This window comes from Molothrus aeneus, chromosome 6 (genome assembly GCF_037042795.1).
Source record: "Molothrus aeneus isolate 106 chromosome 6, BPBGC_Maene_1.0, whole genome shotgun sequence".
Classification (NCBI taxonomy): domain Eukaryota; kingdom Metazoa; phylum Chordata; class Aves; order Passeriformes; family Icteridae; genus Molothrus; species Molothrus aeneus.
In genome coordinates this window covers 28925373-28939779 of record NC_089651.1, presented here as the reverse complement: position 1 = coordinate 28939779, position 14407 = coordinate 28925373, and the positions used below count along the sequence as shown (strand labels likewise).

Sequence of the window (14407 nt, the reverse complement as noted above, 5' to 3'; positions counted from 1 at the left end):
GGCAAGATCCATACGAATTAAGATCAAGTGCAGGAGCAAAGCCCACAGCAATTTTTTATCCCTCACTTCAAGAGTTTTTCCCCTGTGAACCCCCAGCCTTCCTAAAGAAATGCCTGGTTTTCACCATGTTTGTCTTTCAGCTGTGTGCTGAATTTTGTAAGAAAGAACGAGTCAAGCCAAGCAATAAAGCGCTTATAAAGTGCTACTGCCTCAGCAGCACCTCCTCTTCCCCTAAACTCAGTGTAGCTCAGGTTTTTAAAATGACAATGTTCTAACATTCTCACCCTTTCCAGGACTGTAGAATAATGTTTAAATGACTCTAATAATTAAAAAAATGCCTGTTAGTTGTACATTGTTCAAGCATTCCTACTGGTTCCTGGTAGTTAATGGAGGAAACACCACAGGAGCCAAGGAAGAGACTGGTTGAAGAAAGTAGGATCATTATTTCACCCTGGCTCATGCTTGGACATCTAGTTATTTGACGTGGGCACCAGAGCTGGGAGTTTGCATTGAAGTGTGGCCAAAGAGCTGAATCTCAGCTGTAAAGCTGCTGCTCCCGGCGGAGGGGCCTGGGCGGTGGGAAAGGCTGGAGGAGGAGTGTGCTCCCACTGCGGGGCAGCGGGCCCGGGAGTCGCACCTGGTGCCCAAGGACCCGCCTTGCCTCAGAGGATGCGCTCGCCTTGCAGGAGCCGGTTGTTTAACCCCTGAGCAAAGCGTGCCCTTTCCGTACTTCGGCCGCTCCCTGGAAGGGCTCAGCTCCTGAAAGGAAAACTCCCAGCTGCCCTTACAGTGCTGTCCGCCTTTCAGTGCGAGCTGAGGGGCGCTGCAGCAGCCGCGCCCGCGGGAGGGCACTGAGGGCTGAGGGGCGCTGCGGCAGCCGGGCCCGCGGGAGGGCACTGAGGGCTGAGGGGCGCTGCGGCAGCCGCGCCCGCGGGAGGGCACTGAGGGCTGAGGGGCGCTGCGGCAGCCGGGCCCGCGGGAGGGCACTGAGGGCTGAGGGGCGCTGCGGCAGCCGGGCCCGCGGGAGGGCACTGGGGGCTGAGGGGCGCTGCGGCAGCCGCGCCCGCGGGAGGGCACTGAGGGCTGAGGGGCGCTGCGGCAGCCGGGCCCGCGGGAGGGCACTGAGGGCTGAGGGGCGCTGCGGCAGCCGGGCGGGCGCAGCGTTGGCCCTGGCCTGGCTCGGCAGCCGCGGCGGGTTCTGCCCGGCCGGTGCCGCTGGAGGGCACTGATCGCATGCCCGGAGAGGAGAGCGCACCGCCCAAAACACACCGCCCTAAGACTGCTTAGATCGCTTTGAGAGAGCAAGATATTCCAAATTCACCGGTACGGTCTAATGCAGCAGGCATCAAGCAATGCTTAGCAAGCCGGAGGCATTGAAGGAAGTGCTTAAAAAATAATAAGAAAATGTATACGACTTTGCAGACTTCCTGTTGGAGCTCAAAATTAACTGTGTTGTGGATTTTTGTTGTTGTTGTTGTAAGGAGTTAGTGCTTCATGCTTTTATAATGCAGCTTCAGAAAATTCTCTGATATATATAAAATGGTTTATGTGCCCCTTTCAGTGGTCGGGGGCTGAAGTCCAATTTCTTAGTTTGCAGCTGGGATCATCATCTCTCCTGTGTTTTTACGGAATTTAACATAACTTGAGCTCAGTCTAGTGGCTGCCTAAAGGCCCTGTTTCAGCAGACGTGCCCAAGAGGAGCAGTGGTGCTTGATTATGTCAGATTTCACACTGTTGGCCCACAATACAAGACATGTCTTTGACCTCTGCTGCCCACATTTTGCTCAGGTAAGATTTGTGAAAACAGTGGGAACTGTACTGTTATGTGCTTGGCTAATCAATTTGCTAATTTCTGTATGATTTTGTAGCACTTTGCCCACCACAGCCCTGCCCACATGTGGGCACTATGCTGGAGTGGGAATGGAACAAGGAGAGCTTCTGCAGAGACAATCATGACCTGGCATGACTTGTTCCAGCTGTGGCTGAGGGCTTTGTCCCTGCCGGAGACCCAGGGTGGTCTTGTCAATGTCAGCCAGAGCATGCCCCTGTTGGCCAGCAGTGAAAAAGAAGCTTGCTCTGATGCCTCTTCTCTGTCAGATGATTTTAAATTTGAGTTTGCTGGGCAGGTAGGCATTGTTTATACCCTGAGCAGTGTAGGAAACTCTATAGAAAGAAATTCTGCTCCCGAGAGCGTGAGATGCTTCAGTCATTTAGACCAACATTTTTATCATATCAGTGCACTGAATCTCCCTCTGAATTTCTTGAGCGAGGCTTTCCACCAGCACTGGGAAATACCTAAGGGCCTTGGTGAGTGGGAAGGGTCCTACCCCATCCTTCCAGTGGTGATACTACCTTAAGGATTTTAAGTTATTCCAGACAGAGAGCTCTGGGGAAGGGTTATGTGTATGGTAGGCAAGCCCAGGTTGCCATGGATTTCTGGCTGCTGTGATAGATTTTCTGTTTCCCCAAGGAACCTGTAGCAGTGACAATACATGGCAAAGACTTTTCCCTTGGTGGGAAGCAAGCTGCAGGTCTGGGGCAGAAACCCCCCTGCTGATGGGTTGAGGGGAGCACTGGGGGCAACCCATCTTCCCAGGTACAAAGAGTGTCTCTGTTTTTCCTACCTCTGTCTGCAGGAAGGGTGTCAGTGTGGTGTTGAAGCAGGTTCACCTCAAGGGCAGATTTTTTATGAAAAACTCTATAGAAGGAAGTCTGTTCGTGTCTGTGATGCTTATTTTTCTCTGTAGGAAGAGATATTTTTATTGTCCATTGTAGTTATTTACTATGTAATTAGTGGGTCTAGGTAATCTTGAATGTTTCATTTCTTTAGGGACCAGATGTCAAAGACAGCTTCTGAAAAATTGGACAGCTTAAGTTTTCTTGCAACTTTGATAAAATGGTGTCAGCAGGACATTTCCCTAAACCTGTCTCCAATCTGTATAGCTTGACTATTGCTCTTAGCTTCAGAGGAGAAATGAACATTAACTACTGTTCTTTGACCTTTGCAGGGTGATAACTCTACAGAAAATGCTGTGTTCTCTCTGGGTCATGTGAGAAGCCTCTTTGGCATGAGCTTGTGAGAGCTGCTGTGGGCAGCAGAAGGTTGCCCAGTTGTTTGCCTAACTTCCAGTAGTGGATGCTGTACACCTACAAAAGGCAATTGCACCTTCAGCTGAGGTGAGTATGCTTATTTTGTATCAAAGCTTATATTTTAAGTAATTTCTTTCATTAGGTTGTGCTCAAGTTCTAACATCATAGCTTTAAACTGCTCAATTAGTGACATGCACTAGTCCTTCTTCCTTCTTCCTACATAATGAATATGAAGATTTAATACAGGAGATGGTTAGGAAAGTGGAAAGTAAGGAATAAGGTGCTCAGGAATAGCCAAGGATTAATGAAAGAATCCAAGACCCTCAAGCATGCACAGAAATGCTGGTGTGAAAGACTGGCTCCCACAGGACACTCGCTGGGGTGTCCTGAGTGTTCCAGCCCAGGGGAGCACCTCAAGTGGGCATGGAGGACAGCAGGGATTCACAAGGCAGCACCATAGCTAAGGGGCACCTGAAACCACCTCCCAAGGGATGTTTGAAGCCTGGATAGTCCTGGACTGCTGGCCAAGCTCTTGTGACCACAATGCATCAGCAGAGAAATCATAAATAAGTATCTGTGTGTTCAGCAGCACTTGGATATGGGGACTTGTTTGTTTACAGTGTGAGCTCTGTGAGTGCTCAGTGCTGTGGCTATGCCACTGCTTTTTAGTTTGGATTGGTGCACTCCATTTACTTTGTTCCCTTTTTCTTCAACTTGTACTTGTTGTGACTGGACCCTGATTCAGTCTGAAGAGCCAGGATGTGCAGAGTTTATGGTCTTCGCTTGCAAGGGAAGAGAGCTGGACTTATTTCCTTGCTTAGCATTGTGCTGTAAGATGCAGGCGAGCCAATTTCTGCCTCTCTTCCACCATCCTGCTAAAACTCCATTACTGCCTGCCTAGACAGAGCTATTGGCTTTTTTGTATGGTGCAGATGTGCCACAAAAATTTCAAGAGGACTGTTGAAAACCCTTTGCTAATTTGTACTTTACCCATCTGCCATCTTTGGCAGCTCCTTAGGCCCATGTGGGCTGAGGTCTGTCTAGAACAGCAGCCTCTGGGTGGCTAGATCCCAGTTTGGGTGCCAGACATATTCCTATTCCTCATGAATGTTTTGCTGCTGACTTTCTGGGCTGGTGGAAAGCTCGTGTGTTAGGCACTGCTGTGTTATTGGTATTCCTGTGGTCAGCCCCTGTGCTTGGGGCCTCTCCAGGCACCCAGGCAATGCAGTGCTTTTGTCTTGCTTTAATTAATTAGAGTAGGACACAACTATTAGCAGCGTGTTTTTGTTTCCATTTGTTCTGACAGCAACCAAAGGAAGCCATTATCTCTGCAAGAGGATGTTTCAGCAAGTGCTGTGGTAAATAAAGCTAACAGGATCAGTGCAAAGGAGAGGATCACATCCTCTTAAGGACAGCAATCAATAATCAGGCTGTTACATGCCAAATCCTTTCAAGAGACATGATAGCGAGTTCACACTCAGATCAGCCTTTAATCTTGGAGGATCACTGACCTCTCTACTGGCTGATATATTTCCCACAGTCTACCTGCTCTGTGACACAGGTCCCCCTGTAAGATATGCGGCAGTTCTTTCAGTGCCTTTGGACACAAAGAAAATAAATTGATGGCACCCACCTGCCCCTTTTGGCCAAGACATTTCTGTATGGATCAGGCTAAAGATGGAAGGCCAGGTCTGGGCTTCACACTGGATAATGTTTTGCAGCCTTCCCTGCTCCATGAGCAGCAGCAATGCTGAGCACACCATAAGGTCCAAGAAACTTTGTGCTCCTCTGGCCCCTAAGGCCGGGAGAGCAGCCTCAGTTTTAACTTTCCTGCAGCGCTTGGCTGCAAGCAACATTATTATTGGAAACAAAATGACACTGAAGACCTGTTCTTCATGCTGACAAATAAAATACTTAAGCAATGTGATGTTGGTTAAAACATCTTAACATTTTTTTGTGCAACCCTAGAGAAAAATTACTTCAGGGTGTTCATTCTTGAGATCTCCAGTGTTTCCTATACTCCTCATTTTAGTGTAAGCCTTTTATCTTTGTTGTTTGGTGCAAAGGTGTGGGCTTTAGATGAGCTACTCAATTCTATTTTTTTAAAAAAAGAAGTTTGTAGCCTTCAGGGATTTGCAGAAAAGTTTGAAAATGTGATCATAAATTTCAGGAAACCAGAGTGCAAGTAGGAAAAGCTCAAATGTTTATAATTTTCTGTGAAAAACAGAACAACATGCCTTGCAATTTTAAAGCTGTGATTCTCTGGAGCCTGATGCATAATTTTTGAGTATGTGGGGTTAGCAGTGCTGGAAAGGATGCTTTTCTCTCCCCAGATCATATTTTTCTACTGGGAATTTTAATTACCAGCTTTAACTCTTTCTGCACCTTTTTCTTGGCTGGCCTCCCCTGCAGCTGAGGAGCCTCCCCCATCTCTGGGGGCTTGGAAGGGCAGCCAGAGGTGGTGACAGTGGCCAGGATTCCTGAAGTGGCAGAGGCGGGGCTGGGGCTGCCCTGCCTGGTTGCGTTTGGCCACATCCTTCAGCCCTGCTGGACAGCAAAACCTCTCCAAGGTCTTGCAGCCCACTGTCCTCGTGGGGAAGGTCCAAGGAGCTCACCAGGGGCAGGAGCACCCCTTGTCCCTGCTCAGTTGCAGCCAGGGTGTGAACAGCTTGGCTTGGAGGATTATCTCCCACCTGCAAAGCTTGCTGTAGGGGTGTGATCTTCCCTGAGGACTCATGAAGAAGAGGGGCTCTTTCCTCCAGGGGCTTGTTTGCACAGCTGGTGACTCCTATGAGCAAGGCCCCAGTGTGGCCCTGCTCTCAGCAGGGCACAGAAAGGCACAGTGCCTTCCCAGAAATCCTGCAGGGATACAGCAACACTGCTGGGCTCTTCCCTCTGCTTCTCCCTTCCCAAGCCACATCCCTTGGGCACTGCTCTTTCATATTTTTAGAAAGCACAGTTGATGTTTTTCAGCGCTGGCTTTGCACGTCAGCAGCCATTGCACAATGAGCTCTCAGGGGCCATTTATTTCACAAGCCAGGGTCGAACCCTGTGACAGCGCTTTCCGTCACCTCCTCAAGAGCACTCTGGGCTCCAGTTGCTTCAAAATGGCAGCTATTGTTCAGTGTCCCATACCCTGCTTGAAACCAGGCCTCCCCCAGACACGTTTCAATAGCTCTTCTCTGTGATCCATTTATCCCCACGTGCTTTCGGGGAAGTGGGGAAGGGCTCATTCCTGTTTTAGGGGACCAATGCAGGCAGCCCCTTTCTCTGCCTCTCAGCTTTCTGAGCTTCTCCTAATTTAATCTAGTATAAGCCCCTTGCAGAGCTGGAGGATCTGGAGGCTGGCCATGCTCACTTTAACAAGGTCTGTGCTGCATGGGCACAGACCAGCCCATCCTTTACTGTATGATGCCTGCAAACAGGGAAGTTATTATTTGAATTTATAAAAAAAAATCAGCCCTCTGGATAAAGGAGGGCAACAATGAGCAGCACTTTGTTTTACAGCTAGAGGGTGACTGTGGAGACTGGAGGAGAAATTTATTACCTTTGGTAAAAGAATTGGCAAGACAAGTAGAAAACTTCAGGGGTTACAGGCTGGCTGGGCAAAGTCTGGATGCCCTCCCTCACTGGCTGGGCTTAGGTACTCTGTATGTTAATACGGTGTACCCATATTAACATTGTATATCCATCATTTTCCCACTAAAATATCTTATTTCACAGAGCTTGTTTCTCCACCCCTCTATTGTAAGCACCTGGGAGTCGTGTGGGTCCTGTGGAACCAACCTTGGCTAACCTATGCCACCTCTAACTAATCTTTCAGGGCTCTGACTGTTTTCACATTTTCCCAGCTGGGCTGAGCACCCTTCCAAATTATCAGCGGTGCCACCCACATTGATTTATATTCCCTGAGAAATACAGTTGTAACCATTTCAATTACAAGAGACCTTCAATTACAAGGAACCATAAATGTCTCTAAAGTTGTGAAGAATTCCCCAGTCTGGGACCACATAATCCTGCCTCCCTAAATTTTTCCCATTATATTTTCCTGAATTTGCCTGCATCTGATACTTCAGCTGGAATGATGTATTCCATTCCATATGTACTTCTAGCATGTGCACACCTGCATGGCACCCTATCTGCTTTCCTTGACATGATGCCCATACTTCCAGAGTATACCAGGACTCTTTTCTCCCACTAAAGCTTCTCCCTAGGCAAACACCTTTTTTGGTTTTCCTGTTCCTCCCTATATTTGCTCCTCCAGTTTGAAAATAAGCTCTCCATAACCCAGGATGTTATTTGTGTTTGTTTTGGGCTGGTTCAGGGCTTTGCTAGCAAAGAGGGCACAATTCTTGCAGGTTCTTAGGATGATGTGCTTTATTTCAGGCACAAGCAAACCCGTTGTACATAGCATGTGCAGCGCTGCATTCACCCACAGAGGTATATAAAGGGTAATGATAATGTTGCCCAGAAGGCTAACACATCAAAGGCCAAGGAGCAGTTAAAATGTATTACGAGCTGTTGGCAGAGATTGTGGGGGGTATTTGTGTGTTGCTGATTTGGACGGCCCGAGTAAATGAAAACCCTCTGGATTAATTGGTACACCAAAGAGGTTTAGAGGAAAAAGGAGCTGATGGAAAATGACAAACATGGGAAAACACAGATAGCTGTGTGTGCTGACCTGCTGTGGGGCACTGCTGATTAACTTGCAGCTCCCTACTGTGCCCTGGAAAACCAGGCAGAGCTGGGGGTGCCCTGCCAGCAGCTCACCCAGCACTTTGGTGGGAGCAGACTGAGCCCCACAGGCAGCATCTGCAGTGCTGCCATTCTAGCACAGCCAAGAGGGTAGTTAGAGGTTAGAGGTGAGACTTACCAGGTGTCTTGTGACACCTGGACACCACAGGACAAGAGTTTAATTACTTTTAATGATGTGGGGTGCTGGGGGAGGGAGAGGAGGCTGTGTGGTGCCTGGTGTCACAGAGTAACTGAAGCCGGGAACTTCAAAATTGATTTGCCACAGAATTTGCTGGCTGAATCAGATGACAATCAGAATTGAATGATACACTCCCATCTGTAGCAAGGACACCCATATTCCAACTATTGTTTTGTGGTTTATTATTGACATTACAATTTTACATAAATGGCATCTAACCTAAGTGTTACAGTGGCAGCCATATGAACTCCAATCCTACCAGCTCAGTACAAGCTAATTGAGCAGCTGGAGCAGGAGCACTCAGCACTCTGTAAGGGCATGACTTACCTGGCAGTGCCAGGTAAGTTATGCCCTTACCAACCACCTGCCCAGTGGTTGGGGCAGGTATCCTCATGCTGAAGATAGTGGTAAGACTGGCCACTATCCAGTGGTTGGTGCAGGTAACCTCATGCTGAAGAAAGTGGGGGTCTTTCATACATCCACACTGAGGCTGCAAAAGAGAGTCCCTGTCTTCTTTCTGATCAGCAGCTGTGCTCACCAATGGGTTTCTAAAAGAATTGTGCCTAAGCCAACCTGCCACAACTTGTGCTGGTATCAGTGATCTCTCATCTGGACATCACATGGCTCATCCTGCCAAGTACTTCTTCTGTCTTGTCATGGTCTGACCTACTCATCGCTCACTCTGGTAGAGACACTTTTTTACTGCTAGTCTTGATGGGACACCTCCAATTTGGGTGGTTTTCTGTTCTGTTCTACCAGTTCCTCCTGCAGCTCAGGAGTTTGTTTCATTCCTGTACTGAACTCCACACTTTGCCTATTTCTCTCTTGCAGACTTGGGGAATCCTTGTCACGGGAAGAAAAGCACAGAAGGTGGTGTGCCTCTGGTCACCTGGTGATTTACAAGGTCTCTTTCTTCTCTTGTTATCATTTCAGGGCATGGAAGAGGGGAAGAAAGAGGCTGCTCTAACTGGCAGGTTCTCCCAACTGTGTGTCCTTCTGGCAGCTGTGTGGGTGTGATGGGGATTGAAGGTAAAACAACACAATTCCAGAGGGGTCTTTCTCTTTCTTTTTCCTAAATATAGTTACAAGAAAACTAGTCAAGTAAAGCTAGCAGAAAGACAGAAAAGGAAAGCACGTTGCTGTATGCACAGGTAGGATTGCTCCTCTCCCCAGGACCTTGACCCAAGCCTGTCAGGCTCCTGTCTTGTCTCCCAGCTCATTGTCACAGATTATTTAAAACATGGCCCAGCTCTGCAGCCTCTGTCACTACCCATCTCACTGTCTTTCTGCTGGCAATCTCCTCTTCTGTGGGTGTCACAGGAAAAAATCTTGCCTTCTATTTGTGTTGGGGGGCATTGTAGCAGGGTGGGAGGACACATTTTTAATATAGTGAGGCCATGAGAATGAGCGTCACCAACTTTTTTTCTGACATGATTCTGAAAACTTCCTTGCTTTTCCCATAAATCCAAAACATTTATAAAGGATCTGTTTTCAGACCAGTTTTGAAGCTGAAGGCAAGCATCAATTTTAAAATCTATTTTTAAAGCAAATAACATTGTAATTTATAATGTTAAACTTAATTTTTCAAGTGCTCTCATCCTTGGAAAAAAGAGAACACTTCATTTTTTGGTGACTAATGATGAAGTGTTTTCTAAAGGTGACTGAGCATAGCACAAAAAGTCCTAAATATATTTATTAGCTTATCAAACGTAATTAATTGAATTTGGTTGCTAATGGCTATGACTTTGCAAGTGAGAAGCACTTTTGGTTAGCTAGACAGTTTCTTACCAAAGAACAAAAATCCAACATTAAAACATATGCAGCTTACTGAATAATCATGTTATTTGTCAGACAAGCAGAAGTATCATCACTGAAGTGCTTCCAAATGCCATACTGGGTAATATACATAATTAGGCCCCATTTGATTAGATATGTGCCCATGGTAACAGCCACACTCAAGATCCATATATTAGTCCTGAAATAATCTTCAAGGGGGTTGATGGCAACCTCTGAAGCTTCAGTGAGGAGACTTTTGGAACATAACCTACACACCAATTTTCTCTCTTCCCGTGGTTATACTTTATCTTATTATCTTCTATTTTTAAAAGAATGCATACCTTGGTTCTCAAAGGGGCTATACTGCTTCCTCGAAGTGTCAGTACACTTCTGTCCCTACAAGGAAGATCTCTTACTCATCTTCATCACATAAAGCCTAAAACCTTCCTATATTTAGGGATGAAACCCAGCAATTGGCAAGGCTGCTGCAAGCTGTTTCGAGGAGGTGGCAACAATCATCACCTGGAAGGCAGTCCATCTCAGATCCACGCTCCTCTTGCAGCTCAGGACAGCCCTGTCATGGATAAAGTCTTCTGCATGTTCTTTTAGGCTTTTGCGGGAGCCTTATGAAGAAACTGCAACGTCTCAGCAAGAAACTGATTTTGCATCAGATACAAGCTTCAGAGAGCCTGTAAGCCCTGAGATCCTGCCAACCCACAGGGAATGAGTCCAGAGGGTACTGTTTGGGCAGCCATGGAATGCAAGAGAGTGTTCAGCTGTAGATGCAATATGAATTGTCCCTGCAGTTTATTCTTACATGGTTAGAGGGTGAATGAGTTTGGAAGTGTTGGAGACAATCAGAGAATTAGCAGAATGAAATATTATTATGCATTATTATAAAAAAAGAGAGAAATATGTCTCCTGGTGCAACACTGTATGTCCAGGGATGATGATAGGTGCTGCTTTTGCAGAAATGCCAGCTGGGAAATATTTAAAAGAAGGGTTTTTCCCTCAGTAAGGAAGAGACCAAGATACAGAAAATTCCCCCAGGTGAAGGTACCAGGGAAAGACTGGTCTATAGTAGGGAAACCAAGGCAATGAGTGCTGAGAGTCTGGCAGGAGAGGAGCATAGAGTCCTGGCCGGTTTGGTCTAGAGGGCTAAGGTGTATGTGGCTAATCTGGTCATGTCAGCTATCCCACCAGTGCAAGAGAGCCACAGTGGATCCCTTACAGTGTCCTCAGCTTACAGGAACAAGACAGGACTTGGCACCAGGGGACTCTGAAGGTATGTCATGGAGAGGAAGTCAACACTGAAAGACTGTGAAAAATAAATATACAGAGATGTTTTAGAATGTCTTTTAGCTTTTTGGAAGAAGAAGTCTATTCTAAGCAAATGGGAAACAGAACAGCTAAAAAGCTTTGGCAGAGAGGGAGCACAGGGGAAGATTTTATTCCCTGGTTTAGCTGTTGCCTGGCACAGAGAACTCCCGGGAGCACTTTCTCTAAGGGACCAGTGACACAGCCAGCCATATTTGTAGCCCTCAGCCAGACAGCAAGAACGCTGTAGGAGAGTCCATACAAAGTCATCAAACTGTTGCTGGATGCAGCGTTAGGACTCCACTTTACTGAGGTGAAAGTAGATACGTGGATCCACCTTGGGCATGCAGTGCATGATTACGAGCATGTCATCTTTCTCCATATTAGCATGTTCTTAATTATGCTCAGGGGAGAGGATCTTGAGCAACATAAATTAACATCACAGGTCAAATTATACTGCAGCTGTGAAATTCCTACACTCTTCCCTCATTTTTTAAAGTACATGCTGTTTTTAACACTTGTTCCCAAAACAGGAGATTATTCAAACCAGTTTCTTGTTATTCACATCAGCACCATCAGGGTCTGCCCTGGAGGAGAGCAGGAGGACTCTGAACTGGGTTGTGTGTGAACCCTGTGGTGATGGTAGAGATGGCTGTGCCAGCCCTAAACACTCTTTAAGGTAACTTGTGGACAGCCACCACCTGTGTTTGACAGTGCACCTGTACTGGATATTCCCAGGCATGTGGGACCTCCTACAGACTGAAGGGCATTCTCTGGTCATGGGGCTGGAGGCCTGGCAGCTCTTTGGTGGTGAAACCAGCCCTGAGAGAGAGAGTCCTGGGGGTGCCACTGAAAGGCACAGTGGATGTGCTGTGTGTGGGAGTGACAATGCTCACACACGCCTGTATAAGCAGTATTGGTCCCTCCTGTGATAAATGGCACTAACTACAGCTTTGTGAAATTTTGAATTTCTGTTTTTCAGAACAGAACAAACTGGGGCAAAAATTAGGAAAAATTGTTTCCTGGAATTATAACAGTCGTGTTCAGAAATGTTTCCCTGTTCTGTTTTGACATTTTTTTGGATCAAAGTGAAGCATTTTGACATTTCTGAGGTAGGAATGTTTTGTTTCAATTTGTTGAACTGACATGAAATGTTTAATTTCAAGTCTGCTTAACATTAAAATAGGCAGTGCCTTTCCCTGGTTTTGGGTCCCATTCTCTCCTCTGGTCTGTGCTGCTTGGGAGCTCTGCCCAGCTCCCATAAAACTTGGGCAAGGTCCACATTGTTCTCAGTGAGTGCTCAGCCACAAGCCCCAAGCACAGGAAAAAAAAAAACGAGGCCTTTTCGGGAAAGTTCCTTTCCACGCTGAACTCAGCTGAAATGCAAAAATTTGTGGTAGTTGAAGCAAAGTGTTTGGTTCCAGTTCACTGTGACAAAACATCATTTCTTGTCAGCAGCATCCCTCTCTTCCCATAGGCACTTTTTGTGTTGCAGAAACTGTTTTCTGATTTAAAAAGATCTCCCAGTGGGTTCCCACTAGGTGTTAATGTGATCTACACAATAAGCTCCAGAAGGTCTGCAGGCTGGTTGTAGTGGAGGAGCTGCCCTTTAGTGTTGGTTCAGCAGATTTCCCAACAAGCTGAATACCCTATTTGCCTGCTTGGGGACTGGCTGGGGCTGGGGCTGGGGCTGGGGCTGGGGCTGGGGCTGGGGCAGGGGCAGGGGCAGCCTCTGGTTCAGCTGTCTTCAAGGGAGGTGAGGAGGCTGCAAAGGGACAGGAGCATCTCCTGGGAATTCAGCAGACTCTGATCTTTTCTGCAGGTGGCTCTAAGTTCTTCCTGGGATTTCTGATGAAATTTATGTAAAAGTCAGTTCAGAAGTTGCTTTGGTTCATTCTCAACAGCTCTTTATAGGATGAAGCTGATCCTGCTACTTAGTGTGAGGGATAATTGAACTCCTTGCCCTCCCCCTTTCCTGGGCAACAGCTTCAAAAGATCTCTGATTTTGCTCACCAATCAAGCAATCTCATTTGCAAAACAACTGCAAGGGCCCTGCAAAAGCAGAAGGACAGCTCCTTTGTTAAAGAGTGCTTTTTGGTGACACAAAGGAATCATAAAGGTGATGGAGCTGCAGACTGGACAGCCACATTTCCTGGACTGTTCAGGCTGGCTTCCCTCCCCCTCCCAGCTGAAATTTCAGACCCCGAGTCTAAGGATTATGCAAGGCTCGAGCCCAGTGAGAACAAGATGCACTGCAACTATTCTTAGCTCCAAAAATTATTCCTGGCTCTGCTTTGAAATCTGAACCAGGGTTAATTTCTCTCCCCCTTCCCCCCGGTCTGTTTCCTCTCCTCTTTCATGTACCTATTTGCATAGACTGTCATCGTTAGAATTTCCATTAAAATTGAAAGCCTCCTTCCTGCATGTCACCTCTGGCAGCCCCCTTCCGCTTGCCCTGCGTGACTTTTGGAGGGCTGGAGAGCAAAGGTCCTGTGCAAGCATCGCCTCTGAGCCCCACGTTCCCCTGCCCTCACTCCTGCTCCTCTGTTGCTATAGGAACATCCATCAACTCGGGAGTGCCAGAGAAAAAGAACAGAGAGTTATCTTAATTATTTAATGATTGATTAACATATGTTTATAGAGCACTTCAAAACAGTGCATAATTTTGTGAATTGTTTATTAACTGGGCAAGTGGTATAATTTGCTGAACATCCTCCACTCTCATTGTTTCAATGGGAGGAAAGGGTGGTAGTAGCTTGCAGGTTTTGTAACAGTTATATTACCAAGAGTACTAGTAGTTCTGCTTCAGGAAAATAATTAAATCAAGAGCCTTCACCTCAAGTTTTCATAGGCAGGGCTGCTCTCAACACCTGCCACTAAGGTTACTCAAACACCTCCATTATAAAGACCTATGTTCAGCTGTTCTTTGGCAAGTTTCACCCACCTGGAAAGAAGGATTGAGTTTATTCTCCTAAAGGCTGAATAAAAAGAGGAGGCAGAGAGTGCTTGCAGCTGGTGGTGAAACATGGCTGGCTGGTACAGGAGCCTCAGCTGCACCACTCTGCTGAGTGATGGTGTTTTTGCCAGAAGGCCACAGAGGCATTTTGATAAAATTTGTGTGCTCTGTGCCTGTAGTATCAGGTTGGAAGGACTGTGTAAGCAGGCTCTGTCAGCTGATGAGGAAGGATGGGGTGAGGAGCATGGTGCTGGTGTTGTGCTGTACTGCTGTGTTCCCACATCCAGCTGGGGCTGCCAGCTAGACCAGTATCTGTGCCCATGCTGCTTGTAAAT

The 14407-nt window shown here is 47.0% G+C and overlaps 1 long non-coding RNA gene across 3 annotated transcripts in view; it reads left to right on the top strand.

Annotated features, from left to right (window-relative positions):
* Positions 1-1286: 1286 nt before the first annotated feature.
* Positions 1287-14407, top strand: part of LOC136557937 (uncharacterized) — a 30797-nt gene continuing 17676 nt past the window's right edge. Inside the window, exons 1-4 of one of the 3 annotated variants that reach the window (XR_010783815.1) lie at positions 1287-1788; positions 3009-3177; positions 8957-9052; positions 12099-12228. This is a non-coding gene — a long non-coding RNA (uncharacterized lncRNA). Of the gene's footprint in view, positions 1789-2503; positions 2597-3008; positions 3178-8956; positions 9053-12098; positions 12229-14407 lie in introns of those variants that run through there. The other 2 variants (XR_010783814.1, XR_010783816.1) reach the window with 2 other exon arrangements.